This window comes from Papaver somniferum, chromosome 3 (genome assembly GCF_003573695.1).
Source record: "Papaver somniferum cultivar HN1 chromosome 3, ASM357369v1, whole genome shotgun sequence".
NCBI classification, from domain to species: Eukaryota; Viridiplantae; Streptophyta; class Magnoliopsida; order Ranunculales; family Papaveraceae; genus Papaver; species Papaver somniferum.
Genome location: NC_039360.1, coordinates 80,293,733 through 80,308,654, shown reverse-complemented (window position 1 = coordinate 80,308,654; position 14,922 = coordinate 80,293,733). Strand labels below are relative to the sequence as shown.

The 14,922-nt window shown below is 35.5% G+C and overlaps 1 pseudogene; it reads right to left on the bottom strand.

Annotated features, from left to right (window-relative positions):
- Positions 1-1,211: 1,211 nt before the first annotated feature.
- LOC113356618 lies at positions 1,212-8,043 on the bottom strand (annotated as a pseudogene).
- Between the last annotated feature and the right edge of the window lie 6,879 nt (positions 8,044-14,922).

Here is a 14,922-nt window from a genome sequence, read left to right as displayed (position 1 = left end):
CACCCTTCAAGGCAAAGAAGCCAACAACTAGCTCTTGGATTTGGAGATGCATATACAAAGGTATACAATTAGTAGAACAAAATAGCATTTGGGAAATAGGGGATGGTAACAATACTAATATTTGGGATGACAAGTGGATCCCTAACTTGGAAAATAATCTTAGTAATTGGAAAACAGTCATTAACAACCATTTAACACTTGTGAAAGATCTTATTGATCCAATCATGGAGAAGTGGAATTCTACTTTAATTTTGAAAATGTTCCCTAGACGTATAGCTGGAAAGATCATTAATACTAGGATAGCAAAAGGCAAATCTGATACTTTAAGATGGCTTCTTACTAAGTCTGGTATTTTTTCTGTTAAATCCATGTAAAATAAATTGAATGAAAAACTGTGAATCATTATAACCTAGGACAACCTGATTCTTTCTGGAAAAGACTTTGGAGTCTAGATATTTCTGGTAGAAAAAAGATTTTCGCATGGAAATGCTTACAAAATGCCCTGTCAACAAATTTGAAATTATCCAAATTTATGGAAGATGTTCATCCTCACTGTTCTTTTGGATGCTCTGAAGAGGAATCTATAGAACATATTCTGATTTTTTGTCCTTATGCTAAAGTTGTTTGGGCTTCTGAGCCAAATTTTGTAGCACCATGTTTCCATAGTTCTATAACCTTCCTAGACATCTACAAGCAATGGATGGGAAAATTAAACCCAACTATCTCTATAGAGCTCATTTTAACAAAAGCTTGGTTTATATGAAAGGAGAGATGCAATAGGGTTTTTGAAAAAATTAAACAATCCAGTGCTCAGTTAAGTTTAGAAATCCAAAGATACTTAGACTTTTGGAGTAATCATTCTAATACTCAGGTGAAAAATAAGGAATTGATTTCTAGTACTTGGTCACCTCCAAAGAAAAATCAATATTGATGAAAATCAATTTAAGATCAATATTGATGCAGCCTGGACTTCTAAGACTTTGCCTGCAGGTTTTTCTTTAATTCTCTGTAACGATGCAAGTGAATTTGAGCAAAGCAGCGCATGACCAATCTCAGCTTCTACCACTGAAGAAGCGGAAGCAATAGGTATGAGACAAGGAGCGAAATGGGCAGTTGAACATGGACTGGCCAACCTTTTGGTGGAAGGAGACTGCACATTGACTTTCTGAATGGACAAGAATCGGAAATTGAATGGCATAATCAAGCCATAATGGAGGAAGTCAAGAGTGAATTTAAATTTAGTCTTTGTCAAAAAAGATTATGTTTTTTTATGCACCTAGAGCTGCAAATAATGCAACAGATATCTTAGCAAAGGAGGCTAAATCCTTTAGGCAGACGTTGAATTGGAGTAAATCTCCTCCCTCTTGTATTAAAAATGCTCGTGAAGTAGATAAATCTAATGTTAGGATGGATATCTCCAATCCTACATTAGATGGCTCTACATTGGATGGCTCTACTTATCATGATGTAAGGGTTACTAACTCCCTAAGTTAGTTCTTTCGAATGCACTTAACTTGCAAAAAAAAATAAAAAATTATGGCTTGAAACAGATCAGGTACATGCTCCTGGTTCAAACTGCACTAATGTTTGACTTGGCTATTCTCTGAGCTTCTTCTAAGTCCTTTAGAAACCTGCATTCCACAATTAATATAAATTTTAAACAAGTATCGAATAAGATATGCCGTGTGTATATAACTGGGCCATGCTTTACTGACATTTAGCTAATCTCAGCCACTAAAGATGTTAATACACCATTGAGTTCAAAGGAAATGGAGTCGTTGATCAGTTTATAAATATGACACACCCAATGGTCCAACATTCTGTGTCTGCTTAAAAAGTTCTCTCCTATGGATATACTGTTCTTGATAATAAAGCATTATACAGAATATAAGAATCTCTTTTGAAGAATATGTTCTCGATTCAACGTTAACTGGTTGACTTGATCTTGGTTGATAAAAGTTTTCATCCTATAACCTCAATGGTTCATCCTGAGATTATATTTTTTGGCTGGGCTGCCAAAATTTATTTGAAAATATAAGAAACACAAAATTGATGCTTGATATCCGACACTGCGGTATTTTGTGAATATGTGGAAAAGATAAATCACCAATTTCAGTGAGAGCAATCTTAATCGTAGGGGTAACAACTAGCATTATCATTGGGTGTTATCTGGTTTCATCATTTTGCAGATTCAAAGTATCACAGATATATTTGAGCGAACGAACTTTAACTTACCTCTTTGAATTCAGAACGACTGAACCACCAAGTATAAAGCGGGTTCCAGAATTAGAAGCATTATGTAAAGCCACAGCACGTGCCTCCTCGTATGTTGTGCCGCCCACAACAAAGATCACTACATCCTGAGGTCTGTTTGAATATAATGTATAAGTAAGAAATCTCAAAATGGTAAAATGAAATCTAACAGCAGCCACATATTATCCCCACAAATCTGTTATCACATCCAACCCATTATAAAATTGTGGGTAACTTGTGAAGTGATGGACTTCCTCATTGTACCTCTACATAATGTTCCTGTATAATCCCTCTACATAATGTTCCTGCATTTGTGTTTTAATATTATACTTCCATATGTCAAAGGTGAGTTAGCGATCATTTCATTACCAGACAATGGCTACTAAACATATTCAGCAGAGTGCACAAGAAAAGAAGAAATTTGGACGACCATGAAGTTATGAAGCAACAGAAAGCAAGTATGAAACAATATACACCTAACTTAATTCGCTGGAAGTGATTACCAATAAATGGGTATTCCACGTCTCTAAGCCGTCCCTTTGTGATGCTTTCCATGGTTTGGAACAGAAGAGGCTGGTGCTGGGTATACACATTCTCCACCCCCTGTGCACAATAGAACATGTGAGATTGATGATATACAATAATGTATCTGGGTGTTGTTGGGGCAAGTTTAGGATCTTTATCGGCATGTACAGACCTTAATTCCACGTGCCATATTGCGAGCAATATTTAGAAGATCTCGGTTCCCATACAGATCACCAGTTCTTTTATCAACGCCTGCTTGCTTTATGAGGAACTGGACCAGCTGCAGATCCATAATAAACAAAATATAAACAAGCAGTTAAATTCTGCCCATAATCTCCACAAATACATGGATGGCATGTTTCGAACTCAATATAGAATCGAACGAAGATGAACTTCAACAAAGTAAATATAAACTAATACATATACGTTGGTTTTTCGAAGAACATAAGAACAATATGTCACTAAACATAGCAAAGAGAAGTTGGTTTAGCTACTTCACACCAGATTTATACTTCGCAGATCGTGACGCCAGTTTGTTACACAGCTGCATCAATTGAACTGGGCTCTCTTTCTCGTAGCGCAAAGCATACAACATTACTAGACGCAAGCGGTCAATGTCAGAGACGCTATCATTGCTTAAAAGATTCATGACAGCCTACAAGAGTATTTGTAGAAAATCGTTATATTCAGATTAACCCAGAAAACAACATCAAACACCATTTTCATCTTAATGCACAAAGATGAAGGTTTGAGTTTTGGAACTCTGAAACTTTCAGTACGGATCGCACCTCCTTTCATCTACAAGTTGGATTGAAGATGCATGTATAATCTTTTTCATATTATTTTATTCCACATAACTTTGGAATTGTGCAACTTGTAATTGTGAAACATCAATTGAAGTTATACTGCATGTAGGTTTAAACCAAGATGTAACCAACTGTCCATATACATTAAATTTACCTACAGTCGATACATTATAAGTTATAATAAGAGAAGCCTATCCTTTACCTCAAAGGCTGCGACCTGGCCCCCATTGCACGCTAAATCTTGTTCTGTTTGTGACACTAACATGAGCTTCCGCTCCTCAACAATTTTGCTCAATTCCGTCACCATTGTTACATGCTTTGAGACATTTCCATGCTTCTTTCTATACTCGGGATAGTTGTCAACAAATTTGGCCATGTCTTCTGGAAAATATCAAAAAGCATTTCTAAGGTACTTGTCAACTCTCCTGATTAAGAGGGCAAAATTTGCTGCAGCTTTTCGCATTATAGTTACCTATTGTTTGAATGTTCTGGTTACTCTTCGCTATCTGCTGAAAATCATCCACCATTCGCTTGATATTCATCCCAAGATCTCCAAAATTCTCATACATATTTGATTTAAAAAAGGCATCTTGTTCTTATGATAGTACAACCTCCTACAAAAAGGAATAAAAATTGATAGCTTGTCAAAAATATAAGAATCACAAGTAAGAGGAAAACCTGCAAGTAAGTGCAACTCAACCTGCTGATCTTTAGGAGCTTTGCCGATATTTCTCAAGTCCACTTTATTATCTTGAATTCCAATTAATTCATGGACCATTGCCTACAAATAAAAATGAGAAGGATTACTTTGATATGAGCAGAAGGACTACTGAAAAAGTAAAGTTGTCAGGCTAACCTGATACGTCCATTGATTCAATAATGGAGTAACAGGGTCATCCCTCCTATCAACTATTAGCAACAAAGGAGAGATTTCTGTCCGTCTGAAATCAAAGAGACCAGTTTCTCGCTCGTACATGATTTTCTGCATCAAAAAAATAGCAATAAACAAGTGAATTTCCAACCTAACAGAAAATGTGCAAACCACACAATGGCCCTTCTACACATAATTCGATAAATAAAGGAATAAATGCTCACCGAAGCTTCCTGAGCTATCCTCTTAGAAATATCAGAGGTTCGTTGATACCGTATAACAGGTCGGCGTTTTAATGCTAAGAAGACAGCAGTAATACCATCAACGACTCGATCACAAAAGTTTTGCAAACTTGAGGGGTCCACAACTGCTGGGAGCATATAAATGTGATTCAGAGGAAAATTTAAAGTGAAATGTTAAGGATCTGTGGCACAGAAATCTCCATAAAACTCCTGCAGTGACAGATGAACACATGTTATTTCCTTTATAGTTTATAGTTGAGCATTTTGGTACAAATATTAGTGGAAACATGCTATAATCAGTTTACTGTAGCTATCTGTCTATTGACCATCAAGCAGCAGTGAATTGAAAACAGTGCTGTTTATGACAGTTAATTTTGGTCTTTTTAAGGTTAAATGATTATAATACCAAGATGCACGCATAGATATTTCACTTAAAAATGTGCAAAAAGATCATAATGTCACAATGAAAAGCACTACCAGAAGGGGCCTAAAGAAAAAGGAAACTAAAACTGTCGGGTGAATATGCAGTCATCCGACTGCACTACGACTATAATTCATCAAGAAGGTTTACCTAATAACTTTCACCTGGAGTGTTTTTCCTGCCTTCATGTTTCTGTGTTTGTGAATGCTGTTTTTGCCACTAGTGAAGTTCTTTGCTACTACAGACCTATTACTTGTTTCATCTTTAAGCTTATCGTGATCCTCGCTTAAATTGTAGCTAACGAACTCTAGACATCAACAATTTTCGTTTGCTAGTCCATTAACTGCGTTATTATCCGCCCAGCTGAATAGTAAAGCATTGTCCTCAATTTTGAAACATTAATGAACTTCACGAGTCCATTGCTTTCTGGTCTCCATAACAAATGAAGTAACTTAATAACTACCTGAAGGTTTCACTTTCAAGCAGTCCTTTCCTCCTGTCCTATAATACAACCGGAATAATGATCTCCCTATTCCAAACCTTGAACTTCATTTTTGCAATTAGGCTGCCAGGGGACCACTCTTCTTCTTCGAACCAAATCTTCTGAATCAGATATCAATTACTAAACCAAGAGTTACACTCACTCAAGCTATACAAGTTTCTCCCGTTAAAGGCAGATAAAAGGTACTCCACTCCATATTCACAACTCCTGCTACGCAGAGTTATCAGGCAGATTGTCGCTCAAAATACCCTACATGTAAAGTAGACTAGTTTCTAAAACTAATTGCACCTTTAATAAGATAAGTTACTAACATATTATTCTCCTTCACTTCACATAGTTTCTTCTTTTGCTTCTGTTACTGGTTCTATAAGATTCTTCACCTAAAACGTTCTAAGTCTCAAGGACAATGAATATCGAATACAATAAACCCACTCAATCTATGAAAGTTTCTCATTACACCTCCCAATGCTCCGGTTAAAGGTAGACAAAAGGTACTGCACTCCATGTCCACAAGTCACCTGATACAGAGAGTTATCAGGCAGATTACGTCACTCAAAGTATCCTGCGTGTAAAGTAGACTAGTTTCTGAAACAAATTGCCCCTTTAGCAATATAAGTTACTAACATATTATTCTCCTTCACTTCACATAGCTTCTTCTTTTGCTTCTATTGTTGGTTCTATAAGATTCTTCACCTAAAACAGTCTAAATCTCAAGGATAATGCACATTGGATTCCATAGTTTGATGGCTATCAAACTTTCTTTTAGCATCTCTCCACGCAGGCATACCTATGTGATACGAGTGTATTTGTCCAATACCTAAGTCTCAATGCTCCATAGTTCTGCCCCTCCAACTTATGGTACAAATTCTCAAACAGCATAGTTTTGAAGTGGCCAAATAGTACATATTACACTCTATATAGTTTTAATGACACCTCTAGTATGGTAATAAAGCAACATAAGGTACCCGCAACCTTCTACGAAGAGATTAAAGTTCATGACAAGGATGAGCACCACAGATTTGAAAGTTTAGGGAGGACAAATGGCTAACAGAGTAAAAAGAAGAACAGCTGGGAGGACTCACCTGAACTTGCTGTACAACCTCTTGCTCATCCGAGTCAGCGAGTACATGAATCTGAGTGTCCTTCATGATATTAGAGAAAACTGTCCAAAAACATGTAATTGCTTACAAACGCAAGATGATCTTTGAGGAATCATAAATGTATTATTCATATATAAAAAGTTCAATTATCTGACTTTTAAATAAAGCAACGTAGAAAACTGACAGAAAAATAATCCTTCTGTATCATAAATTAACTATTAAGAACCATATGATGTTTGTTTGTGTTGAGAAGTGTTTTTGTTTAAGCTAAGACTGGGCGAAATGACAGGAGAACATATACATATCTTAGAGCAGTTTACATGCTCTAGACTCATAAACTGGAATTAATATAAATATAGGCATAATACCAAATAGTTTACTATTAAAAACATTCAAAATAAACCTACATTATAAGAATAAATTGAATTAACATGGAAAGGAGCTTACACAGGTGATATTCTCCAAATCTTGGATTAGCTATTTGTCGTCGCAAGTGTTGAATATTTTCTGATGTTGGTCTTAGAAAATAAACAGCTTTGAGATGTGACATAGATTCTTTGGATGTTGAATCCACCAATTCAACCAGGAAAACTTCTTTCTGAAGTAACTCTGATTGTGAAAACACAACACTTACAATACTAACCTGAATATAAACATCAAAGTCAGTTTCATGTAAATTTGAAAATGAGAAATTCTAAGAACAAATAAAATCCTTAATGACAGAAAACCAGTACACATTCATCCTACACATGCAAATTTAGGGTTTCTTAGTAGGTTTATAAGTGCCACAAATCACAAGATACAAAAGCCATGTACACTTGAATCATATTCAACACCACTAGCACGAACTGAAACTAAATTATACAAATCTGGATAGATTTTCACTTGGAAACCAAAACTAGTACGATCAAATTCACTTAATTCAAGAAATAAAATATATATTAGGGACGTTAAAGAGATTGGAATTACCGTTTGCGAAAAGGATTAGCACTTTCATCCCAGAGATATCCTGTAACATCCTTGTTACATGATCTCTTAACGCTGAAGTAAGCACCATTTTCTTGGATCTGGTAAGACTGATCCAGAAGACCTACTACTAATTCAAGGGAGTAATTTGTTCCTTCTCCTTCGTCGTTATAGTGTGGAGAGAAAAGGAATCAACAAATCATGTATCGATTAAGAAAAAGCTGGTTCGAATTTAGATATTTGATTGTGAACAAGAATTTAGATATTCGATCTGTTCCTTCCCCTCAGATCTTTTGTTTGTTGGTTTTTGGTAGGGGGCATTTACAAGAGACGAAGGCAAGGAAGAAAATGGGTGCTCAATTTGCTCGCAAGGCACGGTGTTTTTGGTAGGCGGCAGCTCCAGGGTAAGTTGCACCTCCAACGGATAATTACCCTTGTTGGACCACTCAATTCTAGAGAGCCCGTAGCACCGGATTAAGTTTTTTTTTTGCTAGGAAAGATATTATGGTGGGTTTGGATGTAGAATTTTAAAAGTGGAATTAATGGGTCCAGAGGATTTAGTAGAATTATGTTTCCCTCTCTATGTTTGGTTGACTGAATCCTTGGAATCAGGGACGGACCCAAGAGACCATCTAAATTCTTTTTGACCTGGGCTAAAGGCTGTTGTCAAGGCCAAAAAACTTTTCATCTTGATTTTTTTACACTGACGGACCAGAGGGCCACCCGGGCTAAAGCCCAGGTTAGCCCTCTCACAGGTCTGTCCCTGCTTGGAATAACGTTTCCTACGGGATTCAGTTTTCCAGTAAATCCTCCATACGGAGTCCGACCCATCCCCCTAAGATTTGCCGGGAAACTTATCAAGGGATTTATGGACCCACTTTTTTTTCTTCTAAATCTCATATATATGCAATTTTAAGATTCGAGGGTAATGCCAAACGGTACAAAGACTTTAATACAAGAAAACTCTATAAATCCTAGGAATTTATATTGAGTTACCAAACACACAAGGAATTTACATGATTCCCAGAATTTGTAATCTCATGGGACTATAAATTCCTGGAAACGGTGATTTCTGCAAACAAACCCACCATTAATTCATTTCATTAATGAGAGTTTATAGCATTTCGGAGAGTTACATTCATAACTCTGCTATGTCCAACAACTATGTCAACTAAGCTATTAAGTCTCTCTTTAAGTTTGAAACTAATAATATTAGTATCTATCAAAAGAAATAAGCAGTCATCTAAGACAGAGCAATAGGTCCAACTAATTTGGCATTTGCAATTATTGAGATATGCCATAATATTTTTGGCATCACTAATTAAGAAAATATTCTGATAATTTTTGTCTTTAATCCATTTAGCAGCTTCAAGCAAAGCCATACTTTCGGCTCCTTCTGGATTGTTGGCCACTCCTGAAACTAATTTGCATCCCTTGAAGCATGTAGATTACATAGCCACAATACCAACACCAGATTTATTAGTCACTTTATAAAAAGAGGCATCACAATATATAAGAAGACAGTCTTGAGGAACAGTCAGTACTAGAAAAATCCTGAACTGGGATAGGTATGCTAGGATTAGAGGTAGTGTTAATCACTAGATAATTAGCAGTTTCCTAAGAGATCCTAACTGCAGTTCCAATTGTTACTTAGTGATTAAGGGAATTTCCCTATAAGACTTTAGAACATCTGTCTTTACAAATACACCAAGCAGTGGTCATGACAGTGACAAGGTGATTTTGAAGGTGGCTGGTAGAAAGCCATTTAGCAATCCAATCCTTAATACTAATATATGTGTGAGAATCCTGTAAAACATGAGCACTCACAGTTGGAATGTTAGACCAAACATACTTAGAGAAAGGACAATGTAAGATCATATGTTCTGGTGTTTCAGAAATACCTGAGTTACACATTTTGCAACTATCATCATGGTTGTAGTTATAACTAGCAAGTTTACTTCCTATAGGGGATATTTTCTAAACATTTCCAGAGAAATAATTGAGTTCTTGGTAGCAGTGGAGACTTCCATAGAGCTCTATAGGTTTCAATATTAGGACTAAGGACATAATTATGAGGAAGTTCATTAGCAAGCAATTTACATACATACTTAACGGTCAGAACTCCATTCTTGTGTATATGGCCAAATGAGTATGTCACGGCCAGAGATACGGATTCTTATATTATATATTGTTTGATAGTTTTCACTAGTAAAGAAATCCTGAACTGGGGGAATATTCCAACTTTTCGTTTCTTGAACAATAAAATATGGAACACTATAATTAGGATTAGTATAGTTCACACATAGGGACAGATGGATTAGGAATCCAACTATTAGAGAATGCAATCACACTATCGCCATCGCTAATATCCCATAGAGCATGTTGTTTTATTATATCTAAACCATGACAGATACTAGACCAAATCCAAGACTGATTCCAAGGCTTCTTGTAATGAATAGGATGACAATTTTTTGAAATATTTACACTTCAAAATTTTCGCCTAAAGATCATCATGACTTTGAATTAGCATCCAAACAGTTCTAGTTAAGAGCGCAAGATTCATTTTCCTTAAGTTTCTAAAACCTAAATCACCCTGGAGCTTATGAGTACAAACATTGTCCCATTGTTTAAAGTAGTAACCCTTATGACTGTTTTTCTCCCACCAAAAATCCATCTTATAAATGATAGTATCAGGCATGAGAAAGGAATTCATATGATAGTTAGATGAAGTTTTGAGGGTATGTTGAACAAGAACAGACCTCCTTGATTGAGCCAATTATTTACCTTTCCAATTAGACACTCTGGAATCATGTTGAGTGTTTAAATGGGACATATACTCAGTTCAATTCCGTTGAGAAAGAGTGGAACGCCAAGGTATTTTTCATTAAGCTCAATGTTTCTAACATTCATAGATCTAATAAGGGAAACACAATGGTTTGGATGAACGTTTTTGCTAAAAAAGCATCCATATTTTCAAAATTTATCATTATCCAGAAATACGACTACGGTCTTTAATCAAGGACGTAAGATTACTAGACTCATTGTGAGTATCTTTTGTAAAGAGCAGACAACCATCTGCAAAAAAGCACTGGATTAAGTTACCCCTCAATTTTAATAAGAAAATTTACATCTAAAAAGGTGAACTACGGAGAGTCGTCGGACATTCTTGTTCATTATTATCGATGCTAATGTCATATTTGATAAGAGAGTATGCAAGATGGTTTGCTTTTCTGAGAAGAAAAGTGCAAATCCAAACTATCAAAACTAGATAAGATACTTAGACTATTAATTACAATGTTTCTGGTAGTCTATTTTATCGACTCAAATATAATATTGATTGTTGATATCACATTTAAATAATCTCCTCCCAAATCAATATTTCAAGTTCCTTTTTTTTACCCCATAAAACATCCTCCAATAGCGCTTTGCCTTATGTTTGCTTAGGATCTAACGCTTTTAAGTGGCAACATCGAACTTTGTAGAGGAATGAGAAATTAGTCACATTCCAACCTCTTCATTAGATAATTTCAATGATGCATTAAAGTTTAATTTGATATGGGGATTTATAGGCCTCAACCATAGTTCAATTGTTTTGTTCACGGTAGAGATTATATGTTGGATTCTATTAGCCTGAGCTTTATTTCATTCAGTAAGGTCTGATTATCATAAACAACGCTTGGTTTATCAGTAGGTTAATATTTTCAAAGATTTGAGACATCTTACTATCCAAAGTTACCACATTATAAATCCAAACCACGCAAACAGTTTGGATTTATAAGTACCTGCATTATTGTCCTGAAAAAGAAAAACAGTCATATCGTACGAATCAATGTTAGCAACATTGGCCAGATCATTATTATAAGCTCTCCAGAAATTCCTAGAAAATGAGCAATTTAAAAATATATGTTGGAAACTATCAATGACATTGTCACAAAAAGGAACAATAAGTATTCGTATTAGGGCAAAAACTGGCAAGTTTATCACTAGTAGGAATGCATTGTTGGATGCATTTTTATAAAAAATGGAGAGTGTCAGGGGGGAAATTATTTTCTAGAGTTTCCTCCAAGGGATTTACATTTGATTGTTAACACCATTATGAGAATTTTTGCAATCAATGGCTCTATATGCTGACTTTACAAAAAATAAATCATTAGAACTAAGGAGCCACCTTAGGTGATCTTTCCCTTTAAAGGGAACTCGGATCTCCAGGATTTTTTTAATAATGTCATTGTCAAACTAAGATCGTAATACCTGGAGATTCAAGCTTCTAAAATTATGATAAATCAATTTGGGCTAGATGGAATCCATCTATCTTTCTAAATTTGAATTTTCTCACCATTACTAATTTGTTTGAGTAATGAGTGAATTTTGTGGCTGTTAATGAGGTTACCAAATTTTGAGAGGGCTACCTATTAATATATCTAGTGGTGATAGTTACTTTTATGCTTGTGAATCTGGTAATAACTATAACAGTTGCTAAAGTAAATTTTGACCGCGCGATTTGACCAAAGTGAATGCCATTAGGGTTTGTAATTTTTCAGTGATTTTTTCTTTTTGATTTCATTACCATGTCTGCTGGTGGTGGATCTCTGATAGACACATTTATGTGTCTAATATGATATCAATTACATGTATTGTTAGTGCTCGATTTTGTATTTATTATGGCTTTTATGTCTTTGTAGGTGTTTTGGAGAAATACACTTGTGCGGAGAAACTGGCTAAAAAAGAAGTATTTGGATACCCAGAGGAGTTGATAAAGGTACCCTGAAAAATTATTATTTACACCCAAAATTTTACTATTTTCACCCAGGTGCTAAAGGGAGACCAGCCACAAATAAGGGGGAAGTCACTTTTTTCCCAAATTCAAATCTGAAAAAAGGCGTGAAAAGTGTTTCAAACTACAGAATTTAGGGTTTTCTTTTTGATCGATTCTTGAGAGATTCAATCACTGAATTCCCTTGGGTTAAGCTTGAATGAACTGAACAGGGCATGTATAGTTGTTAGATTCAGTTGAGTTGGGATGGATCATCTAGATTTGACGAAACAGAGGAGAAATAATACTCGGTTCTCTGTTGATTGTCGTGGCAGTGATTCAACCGGAAATATTCACGGGAACGCATTGATTTGGGCCTGTTAGTGATAAACAAGGCTATCATAGGTGTCTTGTTCTTACCACTGTAAAAACTACATCAATCTCATCATCCTGAAGGGGTTTACTCTCTATATTCATCTTCCCAAAAGAAGATAGATCTGATATGGGAGGATCTAATTCTTCGTTGAAGGATGCTCAAGAGTTTTTTCACAAGGGTTCGTCTGTTTTCATAAGGGTCCATCTGATTTTTTTTCCTGGTCTGATATGTTTGTTAAGAATGAGGAGTTATCACCCGATGCTACTACGGATTTCTCTTCTCTTGGATTTATTGATAACAAAGAGGTTGTTGATGTATTGGAAGAAGATATGGTTCATGAATTGAAATTTTGTAAAGATTTGTTAGTTGCGGTTTTTGTGGGAAAGAAGCTTCCTTACATGATGGTTAAAAATGTAGTTTAACGTGCCGGGAAACCTAAAGAAGTTATGCAGCTGACGATTCACTGTGAGCCCAACTATGTGTTTGAATTTGATGTTCAAGAGGATCGTGGTACTGCCATTGAGTATGGTCTTATCTTTATAGATAATCAATTTTCTTGGTGCGTCCATGGCATCCATCGATTGAACAAAAAATTGTTGAGAAATTTATTCTCGTCTGGGTAAATTTACATATAGTTTTATTGCATATGTGGAATGCGACTGCTCTCTCAAAGATGGCTAGTCTCATTTGGAAAACGATTATGATGGATAAACTCATATTTAGTCTTGCTAAAATAAGTTTTAGTCGAATTTTAGTTAACGTTGATGTTGAGAATAAGTACCCATTGGTGATTCATGTCTAATATGAGGGAAAACATGTGGTGGATATAGATGTTGAATACTCATGGAAACCCCTTGTCTGCTTGGAGTGTTTAGCTTTTGCCCACTCTTTGGCTAAATGTCCTAAATAAATTTCTGAGATGTTGAAGTTGGAGGGAATAGTATTAATGTTGCACTGAAGCGGGTTTAGATTACTAAGGGTTTTAGGTGTACGAATGGTAATAAAGTGATAGAGGAGAATGTTAATGTTATGGAGCAAGATCCTATTTAGTGTGTTACTTCTCCAACAGGTAATAAAGAGAGTATTTTTATGGTGGAGGTGGAGGAGATAGCTGAAGTTCCTCTTAAGAATATGTTTGAGGTTTTGAATTAACAATAGGAGGATAATTTTATTATGGATGTTGTAGGGCCGGTGAAAATGATAGCTCAGAATTTGAATCCTGGTGTTGTGGGTGGTAAGGGAGGAAGTGATATGAACTCTAGATCTCAGCAGAATGTTGTTAAATTTTCCAAGTGAAGTTCGAGGTAAATTCTTAGATAAATTTAGCAACTCTTCTTCGATTAATATGGGACCCAAGGGAGCAGACCTAAAAGAGTCTACTAAAGTTCTTAAATACCCTTTATGGTTATAAATTTTGATGTTTAAAATAGGGTATCGGAACATTAAAGGGTTGAATGACTCTCTAGAGCAAAAGGAAGTAGGTATGTTTATTACTTTTGATAAATTGTTTATGGTAGGTGTAGTTGAAACTCATGTTCATGAGTTGAATAAGGATCAAATAAGATAAGATTGTCTATAAATACAAATTGGAGGTTTTTAGATAACTATGAGAATAATGGTTCTGACAGGATATGGGTTTGATGGAACCTTTTAGATGTGAGTGTTGTTGTTTTGCATTTTGCTTCCCAAGCTATTTTTCTTGAAGTAATACTAATAGGAATCTGAAATTTGTTGTTTGTTTTGTTTATGAGAAAAATGATAGTCGTTACAAAATGGCTTTATGGAATAATATGGATTTATGGGATTTTAATGAAATTCTTGCGCCTCATGAAAAAGATTGGAGTAGTAATGGGTCACATTTTTCTAGTAAGGATTTTTTGAATTGTGTTAATATGTCTCGTCTTTTAGATCTATCGTTTTCCTGGGACTTTTACTTGGTCTAATAAACAGGTTGGGTCATGCAGAATTGTTCAAAATTGACAACTATTGGTGAATACTAAATGGGTGACTTGTTTTACTAAATGTAAAGTTGAATTACAAAATCATGGAGTTTCTGACCGTTTTCTTATGGTTGTTTCTGTAAAGCCCGTCCCAAATTTTAAGGGAT